Raw genomic sequence first — 23,726 nt, 5'->3', positions numbered from 1 at the left:
CTAAATATAACCAGACTGTTACGTACTTTAGCAGATGTCTTGAAAGAAGTGCTATGCACAGTCATCCGTATTCAACGCTGTTGCCTCCACACAACTTGCTATTGCGTTTATGTCGGCACAGACAAAAAATTTCAGAACTGCAACTTGTAGTAACACTAAGCAAGAGAACTCTAGCCGCATTCTGTCACATGGGAGCGGCACAGACAGAGCAAACCTATTATACCCATTCAGCTTCCGATAAAGTTAATGAATGCATAATACCGATGCTTTATGTTCACCCTTACCCGATAGAATGGGGAACAGCAAACAAGTACCTCTAAATACAAACGCAAGAATATTATTAATTTCAGAATAAGGAGAAGCTTACGTCCTCATGTCATTAGCAGAATTACAGACTGTGTAGAGAGAGCATCATGATTTGTCCAGGCAGAGCTATACACACTAACTTACAGCCATGAAGTACAGGTCTTATTAGGAAAAACGGAAGTACCAGAGTATCAAACAGAAGTGCTAGAACAGCAACCACATTTCCAGCGTCAAAGAGAAGTGCTATACCCAAAACCATATATCCTTCAGAGGGGCAGCGCACTGGATCAATTGCTTTCACACGGAAGAGGCAATCATAAAATGTTACCAGAATGGTAAACGCATGGGCATGACCAAAATAGAATTACGAAACAGCAGTACATTATTAAACTGAAGAGATTGTGATACAGCAGGAACACTATTTCGTCTTTTTGCTACTGTCACAAGTACGAGCACCATCCAGTTTCCACAACGTACTTTGTATTGGCAGGAAAAACAGCACATCTAACATTCCTCAACAGGACCTTAAAAACCCGATCTATTGCACTCACTAGACTATATGAAAGCGTCGCAAAAGGGTGAATTACGAACCAGCATATTCAGAACTACAGAGATAAACGACGACATAACATCGAGACTATAAGCATATCTGCTACCATTAGTGCCACGGTTCCATTGACAGTCTGTGCATTCTACTGTTTGCTTGAGGTGTGATACCACTCATCCACCTGAATTGCCATTCTATCGAATACCTGTCAAATGGCTCAAAATTTGCAGTAAAGATTAATAGCAAAGTGCAACGTAGAGTAACATTGTAAACTTAGATTAAGGACTCAACAAGGGCAATATAGGATTACGAAAAGAAGAAAAGCTTTGTGAATAGGTTTCCAAACGCGTAAATAAGAGATAATTATTATTTGTGTAAATTACATATGCAACATACATTTCATAAGGTTATTTCAGAGGCAAATCAAGCAAAACCTCGGAGGAATTTTTTAAAGAAGTGGGGAATATTACACAGTGCAAATATATTGCACATGGATATAAAATTTTCTCATAGGTTTCTCCAGCCAGCAACAAGAGAGGGCAAGCCAGGCTAAGTCCCCGTATCGCAATCAAAACGAGAGACAGGCAGAGAGCCGACAATGTGGAAAGCAGGACAAACTCAGAAGAGATTGCCTCACCTGGTACGATCGAGACACTTCAGCCATTAGCTCAGCAGGATGGGCTCGTCAAGTAAAAGACAGCATCTCATTTTAGCAGCAGAGCTTGATTTCAGAGTACGAGTTTAACAATATGTGTCGGCAGCCTGCTGATATGGTGGAGAAGCAACAAACTGATGCTCTGAAATCATTCTTGAGAAGGAGAAAGTTGTGAAGACCGCGGACGAGTCCAGAAAAGTAGGCTGAATTCGGTGATCGCCAGCCCATCATAACGCCACTGCCTTATACTAGTAGTAATAAATACTCTTACTTCCAAGCATATGTGTCAATCTTTACGATGCAGTGCACCAACTAAAAGGCCGTGATGGGCTTTTCCATTTCACCTCTGAGACTGTAACCTGTGTGGTCTACCAGACTCAGTCGCTGTGAGCTGGTGACCTCGCAAACTCATGATAAACTTGGAGTTTCCTGCCTGTAGCCTGCTCGGATGAACTGATGGCAACTGGAGCACTGTCTGCCGTCGCAGAATTCGGGAGGCGGGGGTAACGGCTGCCGCCCCTGGCTGGATCTGCACGTAATCATGAAGATCCCTTCCTTTCTTGGGGAAGAACTATGCTGTTGTTCATCTCTGCACCATGCTGAGCTGCAGCGAGATTATCCAAGCGCACCCCTTCGACGTCAGTGAGAGTGCTCAGGTAATTCACAGTCTCCATCATAGGAAATCACCCCAGTCGTATAGACGACACTCTTCGCCCAAGACAAGTACCCACTGCCTGACACTGTGAACTGGAAGCCAAGGTGAAGGCCGCCGCAGTTTACTGAGACGGCATCAGCAACTTGAGGCTGAATGCTGCGTGGCCAACGGCAGAAGAGAATACATGATTATAAATTTTAGTGAATAAATTCTTGTTCCACTGATGTACCAACAGCGCCTTGCGTGCCAACTAGCTTGTTCCATCACACTGCCCGCTCAGTCACCCCAACAACACCAGAGGTCTTAATAGTAGGCTCATTTTTCTATCTTTACAACTGCCGAGTGAGGTTCAAATAACAAGAGAAAGAAATTCACATATGCGGCTAATAAATGTGCAGTTAATATAATTTCCATTCTGCTCCTTCAGTGAGAGAATAATATTGCCATCTGATTGCCATTCTTACTTCAATTTTGATGGTTGACTAAATTTGACCTGTGCCACTAGCCGTCAATAATTCGTAGCCCGTCTCTGAGGCAAAGATTCTGGTGCGTGGCGCGGCACAGAGAGAGGGCCTATGTTGCGTGGTACGAGGTGGAGCGAACTCAGTGAAGATTGCGGACTGAAGCGGTGTGGCGTTAGCACATCGATTTTGGCTTGCAAGGCTCCTGGATCTCACAGAAGACATGTGGTCCACACACATGGGGCATGGAGAATCTCATTCTGTTTGTGAGGTCTGGTTGGAACAGAACAGAGTGGTCAGAAGGGCTTGGTCTGTCTGAAGTAGGACCCGCTTTTGGGGTGTGTCCACTTGGAATTTCGTCCATTGATATCCCTGCCAATGCTACCCAGATAAGCTGTCTTTAGCACCAACTAAGAATCTGATAAGGACATACTTAGAGTGAAATCATTTGAACCACGATTCCGTTATTTTCTTCATTTAAGTGGGTGTGATGCAAATTTAATTCAACAGCTAGTTCAATTCTCCATAAGAATCATACCCGCCAGAATCGTGATGATCGTTAACTTTACTGATAGAACTCAATATTTGACTAAGTTGTGTAGAATCGTTTTTCTCGACCTCTCCTTATTGTAAGTATTCCGAGATTCTGGCGTATTACATATATGATAGCTTTTGATGACTGTACCTGCCTGGTCGATAACCTGTTGGCCTCAGATGTATTGACGCTGCCTATTTTTTCTGTTTAGGATTTTAGTGCCGTGGATATTGATTATCCTGTTGTATATGTGTACCGAGCAGACCTATTTTCTTTGTGCCACTCTGTTGTAATTTTCTTCCTTTCGAAGGGAAGATTAAAATGCAATGAACCAATAGAATAGTAACATATCTATCGTGGGGTGTGCTTGTTCAGTTTTAAGAGCAGTGTGAGTGGGCGTACTAAAATTATCTGGCACTTCTTGCTACTTCTTCTGCCATGTTAAAATTAGTCATTGGTATAACCTGATCTCTTTCTGGGGATCCTTGCGGGTCGCTTACTATTCCGGGGGCAGGAGAGACAGATAACATTTTAAATTATTCATTTAGTTCTTATCTCTCTCACCTGAAGATTTGGTTTCATCGATCTTTCTTAGGCTGAATTCACACCCGACCTTGTGATTGGTTGCTTACAGGGTGTTCAGTTGTGTGTATTCCTATGAGAGTGTCTTGTTTGTTGTAGACATGTTCTGCTCCTTTGCTTAGGAAGTGTCTTGTTTGTTGTAGACATGTTCTGCTCCTTTGCTTGGCCTATATGCCAGTGCAGCGGGTCAGCTGGCCAGGTGGCGCCGGACAGGAGACTGTACTTCCACCTAGGCTGTTAAGGTTATTTACACTGATTCCTGTATTTCGCCGTATTTATGATACCGCTGTATTTTAGTAACTGTCCCTGCTTGTAAAATTTTATTTTCGCCTTGGTATTGCTATTGGAGCACTTGATCTTTACCTTTTGCGACTCCGGTTAGTAAAATTATTTCTTACTGCTTTAGAGCCTAAAAACTCCTTAATAATTCTTGTTCCATTAGATAAAATTTGGGCCTTGGTTTGTCATCAGAGTCATTGTTACTTTAAAGCTCTAAGCCTAAAGTCTCTTGTTCTGTATTAAGTGGAATAATGTTTTTACTACCAAATCCTATGGCAGTTGTTTTAGATATCCTCTGAATAAGTATTTCAGTCTTTTTCTGTGATGTTAAATAAGTTATAACATGTATTTCACAAATGATGCGTAATATAGAAATCTACGTTTAGGTCCAGTCCTTTCAACGCTTTACCAATCAACAATTCGCACGTTCAAATGGAACTGAGCACTATATGACTTAACTTCTGAGGTCATCAGTCACCTAGAACTTAGAACTACTTAAACCTAACTAACCTAAGGACATCACAAACGTCCATACTAGTGGCAGGATTTGAACCTGCGACCTTAGCGGTCGCGCGGTTCCAGACTGTAGCGCCTAGAACAGCTCGGTCACCCCAGCCGGCTCACACGTTCCGTACCAAAATTCACTGGATCAATGACAAGATATTTTGTTATGTAAGTGGATTATACTCTAAGACAAGGAATTATCCAAATGGGCTGTAAGTCAGTATATGTGGTATACATGGTTTGACAAGCAAATGATTACAGCTTCAGAAAAAATGCATGATTTATTTAAGAGAAAGAGCTCAACAAGTTGAGAAAGTTAATAACTCGTTGGTCCAGCTGTGGGCCTTATGAAAGCAGTTATTCGGCTTGGCACTGATTGCTGGAGTTGTTGGATGTCCTCGTGAGGGATATCGTGGCAAGCCCACAATACTGCAAATGCTCTTACTTCAGCGGAAGTCCATGACCATGACGGACGAGTTAGTGACTGGGAAGCATCAAGACAAGCAATGAAAACTCTTAACATGTGCAGGAGGCCATTGTCTTGCAGCAATGTCAGCCCAAGATGGTTTGCCATGAAGGGAAACAAAACGAAGCATAAAATGTCGTCGATGTATGGCTGTGCTGTAGGGTGCCGCAAATGACAACTAAAGGTATCCTAGAAGTGAAATGGCAGCCCAGACAATTACTCCTGGGTAGCGCGCCGTGTGGCAAGCGACTGCCAGTTTGGTATCCCACTGTTGTGGAGGTCATCTCCGGACACGTCTTCGCTGGTGTCCGGGGATGAGTTCGGAGCGGAGTTCATCACTGTAGTCAATTCTGCTCCAGTCAATGAGACTCCATACCGAATGTGTTCGATACCACTACAACCGAGCTTGTTGTTGTATAGAGGTCACTGGCAATCATCGCAAAGGTCGCTGTGGACCTTCTTTCTATGACCCACCTGTTGACGTTCATTCCAGTCAGTGAAGCACCAGCTAGATGTCAGATCGAACGTAATGGTGAATCTGGGGCTCTGAATCTCTTCCTAACGATTGCTCGGTGTTTAAGTGGTGTTGTCTCTCTACGTCGGTCACTTCCTTCCTGACACTTTTCTCGGCCCTGGTTTACCCATTCCTGGCAACATAGTCGGTTAATGGTATCGATCCTGTTCAAATGCTTTGACATTCACTGATTCCTCCACTCACATTCTTTGAGCCCAACTACACATCCTCTCTTAAATTTTGACATCTGCATACAACGTTCAGGCGCCTCTCTGCCAGACGCACTAATACGTAGATAGGAACTTAAATAGTGGCATCACTGCTGTGGAGACACTATGCAATGGAACCTACTATTGTGGCTGACAGTATACGTACCTTACTTCCGAGCAAACGCGCCCGTCCCACGTCACAGGCGTGCACACAATCGAGGGAAAAACAGTCACTTGTGAGCGAGCGGTCTAACGTAACGGTGTCACTATGTCTTCTACAGAGGGACAACGGAGTTGGATCAAGATTGAATGTGCCAGAGGTGCTACACTGCGACAGTGTCTTCGAGGTCTTCAAGTAAAACATAAGTGATTTCTGGCGTTCTCCAAGGTGGTGTTATAGGCACTTTGCTGTTCCTTATCTATATAAACAATTTGGGAGACAATCTGAGCAGCCGTCTTAGATTGCTTGCAGATGACACTGTCGGTTATCGACCAATAAAGTCATCAGAAGATCAAAACAAACTATAAAACGATTTACAATAGATATCTGAATGGTGCGAAAAGTGGCAGTTGACCCTAAATAAAGAAAAGTGGGAGGTCATCCACATGAGTGCTAAAAGGAACTCGTTAAACTTCGGTTACACGATAAATGAGTCTAATCTAAAAGCTGTAAATCCAAGTAAACGCCTAGGTATTACAATTACAAGCAACTTAAATTGGAAGGAACACATAGAAAATGTTGTGGCGAACGCTAACCAAAGGCTGCCTTTTATTGGCAAGACACTCATAAAATCCAACAGACCTACTAAGGCCCGCATCTCGTGGTCGTGCGGTAGCGTTCTCGCTTCCCACGCCCGGGTTCCCGGGTTCGATTCCCGGCGGGATCAGGGATTTTCTCTGCCTCGTGATGGCTGGGTGTTGTGTGCTGTCCCTACGTAAGTTAGGTTTAAGTAGTTCTAAGTTCTAGGGGACTGCTGACCAAAGATGTTAAGTCCCATAGTGCTCAGAGCCACCTACTAAGGAGACTGCCTACACTACGTTTGTCCGTCCTCTTTTAGAATACTGCTCCGCGGTGTGGGATCCTTACCAGATAGGACTGACGGAGTACATCGAAAAAGTTCAAGAAGGTCAGCTCGTTTTGTATTATCGCGAAATATGGAAGAGTGTGTCAAGAATTGTTACAGGATTATGGCTGGATATCATTAAAAGAAAGGCGTTTTCTCTGCGACGGAATCTTCCCACGAAAGCGAAAATATTTTGTTGACGCCGACCTGCACAGGGAGGAACGATCACCACGATAAAATAAGGGAAATTAGGGCTCGTACGGAAAGAAACAGGTGGTCATTCTATCCGCGCACTATACGAGATTTGAATGATATAGAATTGTGAATGTGGTTCGATGAACCCTCTGCCAGGCACTTAAATGTGATTTGCAGAGTATCCATGTAGATGTAGAAGAGGCTTGCGGCGAATAGGCATTGGCATACAGAACAATGGCACGTTGGGTAAAACCCTTAAACGGAAGTCGGCAAGCTGTGGCAGACATGCATCGGGCAGGTCGTCCTAGCGCCTCTGAAGAAGTGCGTGCTGTTACCGCGTTAGTGGACGGAGATCGACGCCATACGATTCGTGAGCTCTCCCAGGAAAGCGGATTAGCGCTTACGACTGTGCTTGGCATCCTGAAGGAACGCCTGGGCATGCATCACGATGGGTTCAGCATGACTTGACGGAAATGCAGAAATGGACACGTTACGAAGCGGCTCAGACGCACTTGGAGCGCTATGAGCGCGAAGGAGAGGCTTTCTTACGCCGTATCGTAACACTGGATGAGACATGGGCCGCACCGTACGAGCTAAAACTGAAACGCCAAATCAACGAATGGCGTCAATATGGGTTGCCGCGGAAGTCGGAAGTGCGTCAGAGCCCTAGTATTGTGAAATTTATGGTGATTCTCCTGTTCGACTGTAATGGTGTTATCCTAACGTATTACTTTCCTCCACGGCAGACCGTCAATTCACAGCATTACTGTTCGTTTTTGGAGCATTACCTGCGACCCGCTTTGCGAAAGAAGCGGTGACACTTCCTGCGCAGCCCACCTATCATTTTCACGACAATGCGCGGGCGCATACAGCGCAAGATGTGGCTGTTTTATTCGGTCGATGGGACAGGGAAGTACTGTACAATCCACCACACTCCCCGGACTTAAGTCCTTGTGACTTTGATTTGATACCGAAGATGAAGGAACTATTCCAGAGATTCGACAGGCAGTAGACACCTCCATTAGCACCACAAAAGAGCAGGCTCTGATAATGGTATACTATGCCTTCCACATTTCTGGAAACGGGTTCTGCACAACGGTAGTGACTACTTTGAAGGACAGTAACAGGTGCCAACATGTAACTCTTTTGTATCGGTTATGAATAAGTAGTTGCCAGTATTTAAGTTCCAACCCTCGTAGTTACCCTCAAACTGAATACCTGGAATGAAATTGAGGAAAAGACTATATGCCATGGTTTCGACATGTCCCCTGTTTATCAACTCTGCCAGTTGCTCGGTGAAACTGCGCTGCAGCATCACACATTCATCCATCGGCTGCCAAAGATTACAGTTTTGCGTTTTCCGACGTTACCTGATATCAATATATGAGAAAGTTGCCTACCTCCCTCCTGTTTTTGCCTTACAGTGTATTGACAGTGGCAACTACAGTGAAAGTTGATATGCTGAGGTAAGAGTGTTATGTGTATTTATTTATAATTTATGTCAGTTTTTGTGCTTTAGGCGTTGTATTTTTCTAATTGCTACTAATTGTAAAATGATTTTGAACTTAAATATTAGATTTTACTGTAGTAAATTCTGTTCAGTAGAAAGACGTGATTCATAAAACCTAATGACAGTGAATGTTATAGTGACTAACGTTTCTCGTCGTTACCATCATTCTTGTTGCGATTATTAGCAAATCTATACTGGTTTTGAATATTCTAAAGTGTTGAAGTTAATGACATAATTACCTGTCAAGCATTTTATAAGTTCTTACATTTTCATTTCAGTTCTTGCAGGTGTATTGCCATTGTAGTCTATATATAATTCAGTATTTGTTACGTGATTTTAATTTCAATTTAGCATAGTTGGTTTCTTAGCATTGGTCCTGAAACTGATTGGCGACTGTATTGTTTCATTTAGTAACTATAGATTCAGATTATTTCAGTTTTGTGGTAATTTAAAGGCTCAGCTAACTAAACAGAATTAATCATCTGAAACACATACTTATGTTTATGATGATTATTGGTGCAATATATTCCTTATGTATTATAGTGCTTATTAGTTTACTTATCTGAAATGCGTCAGTTCATATTCTTTAGAACTGATGCTATATCCGAAATTTAGGTACACTGCAGTCATGTTGATTACAAGTATACCGAAGGCTATGGGTAGGCTACAGACTTTCGTAATAAACTTTTCGAAATGCGTTTTTACTATGCTGGAGTGAGATTCGACGAGGATGACGGTTTATGTTCACATTGGAGACCTGTGAATATTATGACTGTGGTTTCTTCACAATATTATAATAGGTATCTCTTCTAATGCATCATGTGACGAGAGGTAGCTCATCACATCACACCGTATTGTCATTTGCATTTAATAACAGAGCACCTACTACATCACCCTGCTTATGTGAATCGTTCCAACATTAGACCTGAGTGGCAATGTCTTTGAATGGCAACGGTAATGTAGTACTGATCAGCTGTGATATCCAACATCTCCGTCAACTTAGCAGCAAGTGTTTTGATGTATAGCCTTTTCGTACCAAGTAGACTTGTTTCTAATAGAGTGCACAACTTGTGGTCATCGACTATTTTTAGGTGGCATTCACATGTTGGTTGATCATGTGCCTCTTCGAAAATCGACTTTTTAGGTTCCTCTAACCTTGGGCACATCCAGTACATAAGGCAAAGTGATTCGAGGACTCACTAGATTCGTCCATGATAAATATCAATGAATAACAAATACAAGAATTAACACTACCAATACTAACAAATAATGTGCAGAGGTAGAACTTCAAATCCAAACAATAGTTTCAGTTAACTTTATCATAACTCCTGGATATACAATACACATTCTTAATGATCGAACTGTCCCCTCATAATAGCATAGTTCCTTGATTCTATTGAATCATTAATTTTACATCTTCTTTATCCTCTCTATACAAAATGTACTCCAAGCTGTACGTCTTCATCAGACACCAAATTCACGCAATAAGATTTCTATACACACCGTTTCTATCTGAAATTTAAATCTAAGTTAGTATCATACAAGCAACTCTTTTCCATTCATAACCGATGGTTCAGATGGCGTCTACATTAGATTGTTCCATGCTTTAACGCAGTGCACCTATTCACGAAAGTTCATATTATGACCTCTTGACTCTGTCTCCATGACCAATGCATTTTGTTGTACCTCTTGTTTGACTCTGAATGGGATAACATATGCAGGAAGGGATTCCCACCAGTACCTTGTGTCCAGCTGTGAAGACCTCACTGACCTAATGCTGTCATCACGTCTTTTACACTTCGCTACAATTCCCTAAATGTTTGCCAATGCTAGCTTCAAAGAAGAGGGTAAAAGTACAAGCTCCTGAATATTATCCAGAGCATGTTAATTCTTCAGTAGAAGTACAGGTGCTATAGAAGATCTGCTCAAAAGTGGTGGATGTAAGAAACAAACGATCGATGCTGGCAGTCACGATAAAGACGACATAACTTCCCACGTTCTTTCATAAGCCGTTCTGATGGATATGGGAAATAAAACTATTGAAGATTTACTTCCGTTGCAAAGTCCTCTCTTTCAGTTGTGACCGAAATTACGGACGATCAATGGAGAAAACTTTATGCACCCGACCAACTTACTTCAGAACATGCTTGATAAAAGATCATGTCACAGACCTACTAGTGGCTTTCCTGAAAGATGTCACTACAAAAATTTTAATGCCAGTTCCACAGCTGGAAGATATATGACAGACCCTTGGCAGCTCTTGACAGTGGATGAAAAGGATCAGTAGCAACTAGGTCCTTTAACTTCTAAAGAAGGGTAAAGGAGGATAGGAAATAGTGGTGCATGATGAATACTGTCAGCGACTTTGCCATTTGACAAAGTCTGTATGAATCTGAAACTCCATGAATTCTCTTCTCTCTTCTCTGCATCAACAAAGTAACAGGTAATACAAAGCTTCTGACAAAACTTTACAAATGAGAAATGTGCATAACTGGAGGAGTAGCCCAAAGTGGCTAATAGAGTACATCATTTGGTTCACAAACAAACAAATGAAAATTACCAAGATACTTTCGTTTTAGTAAAATATTATTCTGAATCATATAAGACTCTCTAATTGCAGTGCTAGAACGGTCTTTTCACTTTGGTTTGACTTCCTTCAAGGACTTCCTACTAGTTTGCCACATTCACAAATGAATACTGATGAAATTCTGAAGTGCAACACCTTTAAATATAAGAGAATAAAATTATTCGCTTTAAGATCTTCACAGAGTGCCCATAACAACATTCACCTTCCAAGGAAAGTGAATAGCGATGAGGTCTGAACAACAGTGAATTCAAATTCTTGCAGCCACAATGCCTGACTGACAAACTGTCCCAGTGTTGGATTAGCACTCGTCCAGATTTGCCAAACTGCATGACCTTTGTAGACATTGGTCAAAGGAACAAGCAAAGAGCTACGAAGTTTTTTAACTCCTTATGCACTGCTCTACCAGAACTTTATGATCACCGACCTACAACCGATATAAAACCTTTCAGGCGATAGTAATGTCATCTTTCGACGAATGACTGCTAGACACACGAGCACACACACACACACACACACACACACACACACACACACACACACATGATACATGCAGCAGCAGTGATCTTGCTGCCCATGTGTAGAAAGGGGAAGGCTTGCGATCTACCTGAGTTTGACTAACGGCAGATAGTGATGACGTGGAGGCTCAGCACAATCATTTTTGAAACAGTGTGACTTGTTGGGTGTTTTGAGGAGTGCCGTCAGTACGTGGCGAAACAAAGATGAAACCTGTACAGACGTCGTCGTGATGGGCAGCCACCGCTCATTAAGATGTTGTAATGATACAGCTGTTGTTTGAATTCTGTCTGGTTTCGTGTGACTAGCGGAAATGGTAAGGACTGCCAGTCTTGCTTGCGAGATCAAAGCGGAATTCACCATCCGCAGCATCGTCGATAGAACCGACTCTGGTCCTTTGGTGCAGAGCCGAGTGGAGGGTCCGAATCAAAGGCTCAGGCGGTTCTGTGACCGTGAGGACTGCAGATTTCTTGACTGGCGCCATCGGGTGGTGAGTTTAAGGGTTCCGCTTAATAGGTCAGGAGTCCAGTACACACAGGAAGCGGCTACACGGGTAGCGGGGGCTGTGTGGAAGGTAATGGGCGGTTTTTTAGGTTAGAGGGTCTCAAGAAACCACAGAAAAGGCGTCAGTGTAAAAGGGGCAAGTAAAACACAGTAAGGTAGTTGCAGAAACGATCGGTATTGTTGTTGTAAATTGTAGTATCTGTGTTGGGAAAGAATCAGAGCTCCAAGCCCTAATAGAGAGCACTGAAACTCAAATAGTTATAGGTACAGAAATCTGGTTAAAGCCGGAAATAAGTTCAGCTGAATTTTTTTTCAAACGATCGAACAGTGGTCAGAAAGGACACATTAAATATAGCTGGTGACTGAGTCTTTATTGCTGTCAGAAGTAGTTTACCTTGTAGTGAAATTAAGTAGATAGTTCCTACGAAATAGTATGGGTAAAGGTTATAACTGACAACGGCACTAAACTTCTAATTGGATTGTTTTACCGACCCTTCGACTTAGAATATATAGTTGCTGAAGAATTTAAAGAAAACTTGGGTCTCATTTCAAATAGGTAGCTCACTCACACATTTATAGTCGGTGATGACCTCAATCGATCCTCGATATGCTGGAACAATTATACTCTTAAAGCCGGCGGCAGGCTTAAAACGAGATCCAAAATTGTACTGAATGCTTTCTCAGAAAATTATTTTGAACAATTAGTTCATGAGCCCACTCGAAGCGTAAATGGTTGCGAAAGCATACGGGACCTCTTAGCAACAAATAATCCTCGACAAATAGGAAGTATCGTCCTGAATGGAGGGATTGAGGACCATAAGACAGTTGCTGCTAGGCTGAATACCGTAACACCCACAACCATCAAAAAGAAACGCAAAGTACATCTATTTAAAAAAAGCTGAAAAAAATGCTCTTCATGCCTTTTTAGAGTCAGTCTTCACTCCTTGCGTTATGATCATGTGAGTGTAGAAAAGTTGTGGAGGGATTTCAAAGAGATAGTACCGACAGCAGTTGAGGAATATATATCACATAAATTAATAAGTGATGGTACTGATCCCCCATGGTACACAAAACGGGTCAGATCGCTGTTGCAGAAGCGACGAAAAAAGCATGCCAAATTTAAAAGAAAGCAAAATCCCCAAGACCGGTAAAGTTTTGCAGAAGTTCGAAATATAGCGCTTACTTCAATGTGAGATACTTTTAATAATTTCCATAACGAAACTCTGTCTCGGAATATGGCAGAAAAAACAAAGAGATTCCGGTCATACATAAAGCACACCAGTGGCTAGATGCAACCACTACTTTTACTGCGCAATAACAACGGTGAAGTCACTGATGACAGTGCCACAAAAACAGAGTTATTGAACACGGTTTTCCGAAACCCCTTCCCAAAGAAGGCAAGGTAAATGTTCCTGAATTCCAATCAAGAACAACTGCCAAGATGAGAAACATAGAAGTAGATATCCTCGGTGTATCAAAGCTGCTTAAACAAATGAAAGCAGGGCCTCTGGTCCAGACTGTATGCCAGTCAGGTTCCTTTCAGGGTATGCAGATGCAGTAGCTCCATATTTAGCAATTATATACAACCGTTCGCACACAGAAAGTTCCGTACCTAAAGACTGGAAAGTTGCTAAAGTCACACCAATACCCAAAAAGGGGAATAATTCGCTGAATTACAGACTCATATGACTAACGTCGATTTGCTGTAGGGTTTTGGAACATATTCTGTGTTCGAATATTATGAATTACCTAAACGAAAATGATTTATTGACACATGGTCAGCACGGATTCAGAAAATATCGTTCTTGTGAAACGCAACTAGCTCTTTATAGTCATGAAGTAATGAGCGCTATCGTCTGGGGATGTCAAATTGATTCCATATTTTTAAATTTCCAGAAGGCTTTCGACACCGTTCCGCGAAAGCGTGTTCTAACCAAACTGCATGCCAATACAATATTGCCTCAGTTGTGCGACTGAATTTGTGATATCCTGTGAGAAAGGTCACAGTTCGCAGTAACAGACAGAAAGTCATCGAGCAAAAAGAAGTAATATCCGACGTTCCGCAAGGAAGTGTTATAGGCCCTCTATCGTCCTGATCTACAGTAACAACATAGGAGACAATCTGAGTAGCAGTCTTAGATTGTTTGCAGATGATGCTGTGATGTAACGTCTTGTAAATTCATCGGATGACCAAAACTAATTGCAAAATGATTTAGACACCTGTATGGTGCGAAAAGTGGTAATTGACTCTGAACAAAGAAAAGTGTGAAGTTATTCACATGAATACTAAAAGGAATCAGCTAAATTTCGATTACGCGATAAGTCGCACAAATCTGAAGGCTAATATTGTGGGTAGAGCAAACCAAAGACTGCGATTCATTGGTAGAAGACTTAGAAGGTGCAACAGGTCTACTAAAGAGACTGCTTACACCACGCTTGTCCGCCCTATTCTGGAGTATTGCTGCGAGGTGTGGGATCCGCATCAGGTGGGACTGACGGATGACACGAAAAAGGACAAAGAAGGGCAGATCGTTTTGTATCATCGTAAAATAGTGGACATAGTGCCACAGACATGGTACGTGAATCGGTGTGGCAATCATTAAAACAAAGGCGTTTTTCGTTGCGATGGGATTTTCTCATGGAATTTCAGTTATCAGTTTTCTCTTCCGACTGCGAAAAAATTCTGTTGGCACCCACCTATATAGGGAGAAATTATCATCACGATAGTCCGCAGCTCGTGGTCGTGCGGTTGCGTTCTCGCTTCCCACGCCCGGGTTCCCGGGTTAGATTCCCGGCGGGGTCAGGGATTTTCTCTGCCTCGTGATGACTGGGTGTTATGTGACGTCCTTAGGTTAGTTAGGTTTAAGTAGTTCTAAGTTCTAAGGGACTGATGACCATAGATGTTAAGTCCCATAGTGCTCAGAGCCATTTGAACCATTTTTTATCATCACGATAAAATAAGAGCAATCAGGGCTTGCACAGAAAAATTTAAATGCTCGTTTTCGTGCCTGCGGTTCGGGAATTGAACGGTAGAGAGACAGCTAGAAGTTGGTTCATTGAACCCTCTGCCAGGCACTTTATTGTGAATAGCAGAGTATTCACATAGATGTAGATGTAGACTGGACGTCGTACGCTGGGCAGACAGGTAAAACAGAACAGGCGGTGAACTATGGCTGAAGTAATATCAGAGCAGAGTACGTGTCTGAGCGCACAGTACACCGAACACTTCTAACGATGGGTCTCCGCAGTTGACGATCCATGCGTGTGCCAATGATAATAGCAGGACATCGGGCACTACGATTGAAATGGTCACATGACCATCGACAGTGGATGATGGCGCAGTGGTCGAGCGCTGCATAGTCTGACGATCCACGATAGCCTCTTCATCATGTCGATGGGAAGGAGCGAAACCGTCGCCTTCTAGGGAGACACGCTGGCAGCGGCTCTGTTATGCTGTAGGGAACATTTACGTGGGCATCCATGGGTGCAGTGGGAATCGTGCAAGGTACCATTAAAGCCAAGGAATACTGAACACTGGTTGGAGACCACGTACACCTATTCATCACTATCATGTTTCCCTGTGGCAGTGCCATTTTTCAACAACAGAAAGCGTCATGTCACAAGGCCCGAAGTGTTATGGAGTGGTTCGAGGAACATACTAGCGAGATACATTCTGTTATGGCCTCCAAACTCGCCAGAACTGTACCCAATCGAACACATCTGAGATGTGATTTAACATGGTATCAGAACTCATCGCCCCCTCCCCATGAATTGGAGAATTATGTGACTTGTGTGTGCAGGTGTGGTGCCAGCACCCTCCAGCGACCTACGCAGGCCTCATTGCTTCCATGAAACACCACGTCGCCGCTGCTATTCCTGTCAAAGGTGGACTTACTGGCTATTATGTAGGTGGTCATCAAGTTCTGGCTGATGAGCGAACGATAGCTAACGGCTATAACTCAGTAAGAGAGCAGTTTTGCTTAAATTTTGTGAGCTCTAGCTCACAAAAGCAGTAGTCCTACGACTCAAAACACCATCCTCATCAAATCTGTGCAAGAGTTCAGCCTCAAGGCCAGTTATGGAACTGTCAGAGCCATGACATAATTATTTACTTAGATGGGGATGTCACATGGAAGGAGCATTAAGAAGAGGCTGTTCCACATTTTCAAATTCAATTAATCCATGGTAATGCCAGTCAAATGGGCATTATTGTCTGTCAGCGCATAGAAAAGTGATGAAGCCAAATGTTACGATCTATGAAAAGTTTATAAAAATTTGAAAAACTCTAGAAAAACATGCGCTTTTTTTTTGGCCGAAGGAACACGAAAAATCTTCAGTAGCTTCGATATTGTATGGACGAGCCTGAATACTCAATGCGTCACAATACTTCCAAGAAAAATGACTATTCTACTGCTGATTTTTCATTTTTATAAATTAACAGGAACCTCATAGTCTTCAGAAACACTCAGAAACCTAGCTAACATCAAAATATATCGTCATTCTTTTGAACAAATTAGCAAGCAAAATTATGTTGAAGCTCCTAGGAAGGACAATTGGGCTCAAATTAGGTCCAAAAGAGAGCTAAGCGAATGGTAACAAGAAAAATGGAGTATATGTTTGGAATTTGGGAAACAGTACAACTTGCTCTTAAATGAGTGGTCAACTGGACACTTACAGCAAGAAAATTTGTAACAGTGCATCCAAAATCAACAGTCAATATGTTTCTGCTGAGTTAATAGTATTTATTTGATTTCAAGACAAGTGTGGTACCAGCAACAACTAACTGTTTTATAAGTTGACAGTGGGTTCAGTGGACGCCTGTTGTAAAATAATCTCAGTCTCTGTATCTATGTTCTCTTTATATATCCTTAATATGTTATAAGGCTTAACAGAAAACTTACAATGCTTCTTGAGTTTAAACTGATAGAGAATTTTTAATAGTAGCCAGCTGTTCTGAAAGCGAAGACAAATGACATTGTAACACGTTGAAGAAATTTTCCTTGTAAGATTCATCAGCCTGATCAGCAGAGTGTAATCAAGTCTGTGTTTGAAAAAAAAGATGCACACAGCTTTTTCCTGTTCCATAAGTGGAATCTCAGGAACACATTCTCATTTCCAAAATACTCTGGACTGAGTGACTGCTCAGGTCTGGCAAGACGTTTGAGGCAGTGGTTTTAAATCCTTCCTTTAACTTGACATTCATCAAACAACTTAACCGAAAACCCTCTGTTTTTTAAAACTCATTTCACCACAAACCAAACTCAACACTGCGTGGTGCATCGTGACTTTCTTCCCATGTGTGGATTATTCCTTCGATCAGCTGACAGAATTTCGATAATATGGGATCCTGAATCTTCAGTCACCTGGCATCACGTTCCCGACTATCATGTCTATGGCCAAACCTAATCTGGTTCCAATTACTTTTTCCTCTTCTGAAATTATCACTATTGCTTCGATCTGGAAATTTCTCCTTGTGCCTCTAACTGCTATTTTTCTATCTATTTATGCGAGACTCAAGACACCCATGAAGATAATTGCGATTCTGCTGTGCTCTAGAACCTGGATGTTGGAAACAGTTCACTATTCTGGCCCTATAGGTTCTTCCATTTTTGCAAACTCATGCTCTTGTAGTAAACTCTGAAATAATTTGACGCTATCTTTGCATTGTTGAGAGAGAAGAATTTGCCATAAACTTGAAGGTGACTTCTTTAAACAGAATTTAAACGTTTCATTGGAATATACACATCAGATAGAAAGTGATGTCTTATTAACATATCTTTAAAGTGGTGTGCTGGATTGGTAAAGTAGATGCATCATAAATATCGCATGTTTCACCCATCTAGAGTTGTCGAGAGAGAAGAATTTGCCATAAACTTGAAGGTAACTTCTTTAAACAGAATTTAAACGTTTCATTGGAATATACACATCAGATAGAAGGTGATGTTTTATTAACATATCTTTAAAGTGGTGTGCTGGATTCGTAAAGTAGATGCATAATAAATATCGCATGTTTCACCCAATCTCGAGTTGCTTCAGACCAATATTCATACAAAAGTAAATGGAAAAACTTCTCACATAACTCACTGTTTTGTACTAAAGTATGTTTGTAAATAGCAATTTGTCCTCTAAGTATTGACAAACGAATTAAATCTTTAGAGCAGCCACTGTGAGCTCAGCGATCTTTGTATTGTTTTTCGCACGTCCTCCTTATTCAGTGAAATTTCTCTCTCCATGATAATTTTTAGTGAAAAATCCCCTGCCCAAGATTCTGTACAGCTGCAGCAAGATGAATTACTTCTTCATTAATGTGGTCTACATCTTCCTGAGTCGGAACAATATTCATTACATCTTAAAACTCCGTCTTGCCTTTAGCCTGCTCCTCTCGCAGAATATTTAAATTCTCCTCCAACGATTTTTTTCGACTCAACAATCTCGCTTAATCCAGTTTGACTTTTTTATTTTCACTGCTCGTATTCTTTATCGCGGATATTCTTCCGCTGTCTTCTGACTGTAGATCCCTCTTTGTTTGAATAATGTGTTGATCCAACCTTTTTTAAATATCGTCGCCAAAAGACGCCAATTTGTTTTCCGCAGTTTCTAATTGCTCTATTAGTTCTTTATTACTTAGCCTCAGCTCTTATAACTCTTTTGTACTAGCCTGTGGCTTCATTTCATTAGCTACAAGTTGTTGTTTAATAGTAGCCTTCTGTTCCCTGAATTCAGTCAGAACCTGCAGCACAAAATACATTTTGGTCGTCACTAAATTGTGGAACTGAAATGGTATTTTGCAGTTCACCTTGAACACAAATAGCAACAGTGGTAACAGAGTTGAAATCAAATAAACATGCCCAATTGCTAGTGTTCTCATGTGGAACTACCACTTAAGAGTCGCCTACACTTGCTCTAAAACAGACACAACGGTTCTCCCCAAGCACAGCATCACCGCTGACACCAACACGCTCTGTCTATCCATTACCCCAGCACAATCATTCTTTTTCCTGAAATACTGAAGAATACAAAGAATGACTTGACGTAAACCTAGATTTTTCATTTCTGTCAATATTTCTGCGCCTCCTACTGCTCTTTGTCTCTCTCTGATTTGCCGCTCGGAGTGACCGCGCGGTTTAAGGCACCATGTCACGGACTGCACGGACCCTCCCGCCGGAGGTTCGAGTCCTCCCTCGGGAATGGGTGTGTGTGTGTTGTTCTTAGCATAAGTTAGTTTAAGTAGTGTGTAAGTCTAGGGAACGATGATCTCAGCGGTTTGGTCCCTTAGGAACTCACACAAAATGGTTCAAATGGCTCTGAGCACTATGGGACTTAACTCCTGAGGTCATCAGTCCTCTAGAACTTAGAACTACTTAAACCTAACTAAACTAAGGACATCACACACATCCATGCCCGAGGCAGGTGTAGTGTAACGACGTAAGTTTTCTATAAATGATTTTCCTTTTGACATATGACCATGTGCAGACTTCGTCACCTACGTCAGTTACAAAACACTTCAAAATTATTTAAATTCTTTTTAAAGTTGTCTCTGAATGGTTCTTGAACGAAACTGTAATTAAAACATCGTCATTTGAGTCGTATGCGCAGAATTACGTCACTCAGTCCAATTGGTTTGCGCAAACGTTTTTCAATATTAGATGTCGCTTGTTTCTTCTCAGAAATTATATTAATGCAAGTTATCTGCTTTAATAAATATTTAAACCACATTGAATAAACTTTCAAGACTCAAACCCGCGATGAACGTAGTCAAAAATTAATAATTTCGTCAAATAAATCAGTAATTCTTCTTGCTTAACATAATTCTTCATAAATAAATTCTCGTAACACGTATTTAAACTTTTATAGTATACCCTAGTTTATTATATTCATATATACTACTTATAGACGTGAACCTGAGCCTTGACAGGATAGGACTGATCATTTACAACATGATTAAACTTTCTATGACGTCATTGTTGTAGAAACATTACAAATTCTTATTTTTTCAGTTTTTAGAAGCACGACGCAGCAACTCGGTTCCAGGATCTTCTGTTGCTCTTTGGCTGTCGCCCCGCGACGTATAGTTGCCAGCAATTTTCTCTCTGGTGCCGGCAGTGAAGCTGCTGTCCTCGTTCGTTGCGCCGCCCTCTCCGTACATGGAACATAAAAATAAATACAAAACTTTAGATAATTCACAACCATTACAAATATTACAAAATACATAAACAAAACACTAAATTAAACTTATATCCACCTGCAAACTGGGCTGACACTGGTGGATGGATGACGCTTCAATTTCGCGTCCCACTACACAGGATTCGAACCTGCGACCGTAGCGGTCGTGCGGTTCCAGACTGTAGCGCCTAGAACCGCTTGTAACCTCCCCACAAAAAAAAAATTAATTAAATGAATTTTAAATATTGTAACCTCTGAACAAAATTGGTTCCCATTTATAATCTCTGTGCAGAAATGCATTCACATTTGATGTATCCACAAAATTCTTTTCTCATTTAATGTTAAGTTCGAAACAGAAAAACTCCTAAACCCCGAAATAAAAAAGAAAATACAGTAACCTGGTAAATTTTATGACGACAGCAGCGCTGCGCCACCGCCCTGTATTCTGAATAAAAAAAGCAAAAATTCTTACCCCAATAAAATAACAGCGAAAAATTTTCGGCACAGCTCCTTGCAATGCTGGCCTATGCTTTGTGATTCATGAAAGGAAAGATAATCCATTGAATAAAATCTTTAAATTGAAATGAATGCTCCTTTTTTAAAAAAAAATACTTTATATTATAAAAATTATTATTGTGGCATTTTTTTAAAGAAATTGGATGACAGTTAACATACATTACTAGATATGCGCAAGGCTACTTCTTTACCTTCTACAATAATACTCATCCTCCACAGTCCCGACCAGAGCAGACTGCCGACACGCGCCGACTACCGAAGACTCACGCAGACTACTGTCGACTACTGCCGACTCACGCAGGCTACTCAAGCCTACTGCCGACTAGCGACAAGCAACAACTAACTACATACTGCTCTCTGGTCAGAGACTCTCCTAAGTCTTGCCTGTTGCAGGCAGCGCATATAGCGCATACCTCTTACATACTAACTACATACTGCTCTCTGGTCAGAGACTCTCCTAAGTCTTGCCTGTTGCAGGCAGCGCATATAGCGCATACCTCTTACATAACCCTCCACTGGAGGGGCAAAAATTTGCAACGATGGTGAGTCAATTGGACTTTCCATGAGCAACAAATTTTTCTCAATTAACTAAGTTTACAATCACAGAATATATACATATATATAAGTGGAGAACATTAAATAAAATATAGTGCACATGCACTGAGTACAGAACATATCAAGCAATGACAAAATGTATACACAATGAGTGCAAAAGACATTAACAAATGGCAAAAGTACACACGCACTGTAGTACAGAACATATCAGGAAATCACAAAATGTATAAAATGTATAGGCAATGAGTACAAATCATATTAACAAATGACATAAAGTGCACACGCACTGTAGTTCAGAATATATCAGCAAATCACAAAATGTATACGCAATGGATACAAATCATACTAAAAAATGACATAAGTGCACACGCACTGTAGTGCAGAATATCGGGAAATCACAAAAAGTATACGGAATGAGTACAAATCATATTAACAAATGACATAAGTGCACATGCACTGTAGTTTTTTTTTTTACTATTTTACAAGAACTGGGATAGGAAAGGGAAGGATTGCATCATGGTTGTAGCACTTTAGGTTGCACGCAGCTGCACTGAAAGTCCATATCTTTCTACAGAAGCACAACACCAAGTGAGACAATCTCAAGTTCTTTTGCCGGCCGCGGTGGTCTAGCGGTTCTAGGCACTCAGTCCGGAACTGCGCGACTGCTACGGTCGCAGGTTCGAATCCTGCCTCGGGCATGGATGTGTGTGATGTCCTTAGGTTAGTTAGGTTTAAGTAGTTCTACGTTCTAGGGGACTGATGACCAAAGATGTTAAGTCCCATAGTGCTCAGAGCCATTTGAACCATTTTGAAGTTCTTTTCCCTGAAGTATTAATCAGTGTAGCCAAGACACTGAAATGTCGTATTAATATTCCATGTTATCATTTTAGTAGTACATTAGATACACCAAACAGTGGGACCATAATAACATCTCCATCGCTCAAGGTGGTGGACAACATTTCGTGTCAACACCACGTTCTTATAAGGTACACCAACGTCGAATTAGTGCAAAAACCAAATATAGTGCTCCATGAGCATGAGGATAGACAGGACTAACGGATATTGCATTAACTTCTGGTAATTAGGTCAGAAGGTGAAGGACATTAAGTCACGTACTAGCCTTCATTGAGAATTACACTAGTCTAACAACTGATTTGAGTAATTGGTGGCACTCATCGCCCAGTCACTGACCATTTCTGTACCATGTATGAAGTATTACAGAATAATGTTCATAAGTTATCTATTTACAGAGAACATTAGCACTCATTGACCAGTCACAAACCATCAGAAGTCATCATTAAAAACAGGAGCTAATGAGTGTAGCATCAAGCTACTAGTATTCATATATATAGCATAAAAGTGACAAAATACAAATTTAAAATATAAGAAACAGTGGAATTCGTTGGCTAGCAAGTATTGAATATTACAAAACATTTTCCATCATTCAAGTGACATATAACATAGTTAAAAATAATTATTGGCACTCGTCAGAAGTCACCATTCAAAACAGGAGTTAAAGAGTGTAGTGCATGCATGCATTATTACAAAATATCATTCAATATTACTCAGAACTCATCATTCAAGTGACATAAGACGTAATTAAAATGTAACACTTGTAACTATTACTCAAAGTCTGTGATTAGAAAACATCATTCAGTATTACTCATAACTCTTTTAAATTGGTAGCATTATTTGGGACTGGCAATACATTTTTTTGTGCTAGCAATGCATTGCGTTGGGATCGATAAACAATTGCTGGGGCATAATAATATTTGCATTTGAAGTATTGCTGCAAATGAAGATGTGTAACGTCATTCGTCATGAGTCAGCTGTAGCAAGGTTATGAAACAAACAGAGTATATGTGATCACATTCATGAATGACACAGGTTTAATGACCAGCTGCTTATAGCACATTAATTTCATGAATAATTTCTCCTGCAAAAAATACAAAATGGATTATTAAACTGAAAGAAGAAACGCATATTATGCTGAAAAGTAGTGAACTTCGAATTAACAGGTAATGAAATATGTATTAAATATATATGTTCTCTAGCTGTCCTTTCCAAAACTTTTAGTCATCATACCATGCGACATAAGACATACTGTCAAAACGAACTGCAACAAATACCTAAATAACTACATAGCATTTCTTAACTAACAGTAAATGTGTAAACTTCATCATTATTTTCATCTGCAATGAAAAACTTCATTATCATTACTATCATCACCTGCAAAGAAAAACTTCATTATCCATATCACCATAATTCCATTATTATCATCACCTGTAAAGAAAAACTTCATTATCCATATTAGCATATTCTGCATCACTATTCATCTGCAAAAAAAGTCACTTCGTTATACAACTATTCATAGTATAGAGTTCCTTATTTCTAGCATATTTCATC

The sequence above is a fragment of the Schistocerca cancellata genome, chromosome 5 (assembly GCF_023864275.1).
Source record: "Schistocerca cancellata isolate TAMUIC-IGC-003103 chromosome 5, iqSchCanc2.1, whole genome shotgun sequence".
NCBI lineage: Eukaryota > Metazoa > Arthropoda > Insecta > Orthoptera > Acrididae > Schistocerca > Schistocerca cancellata.
This window is presented reverse-complemented; position numbering follows the sequence as displayed.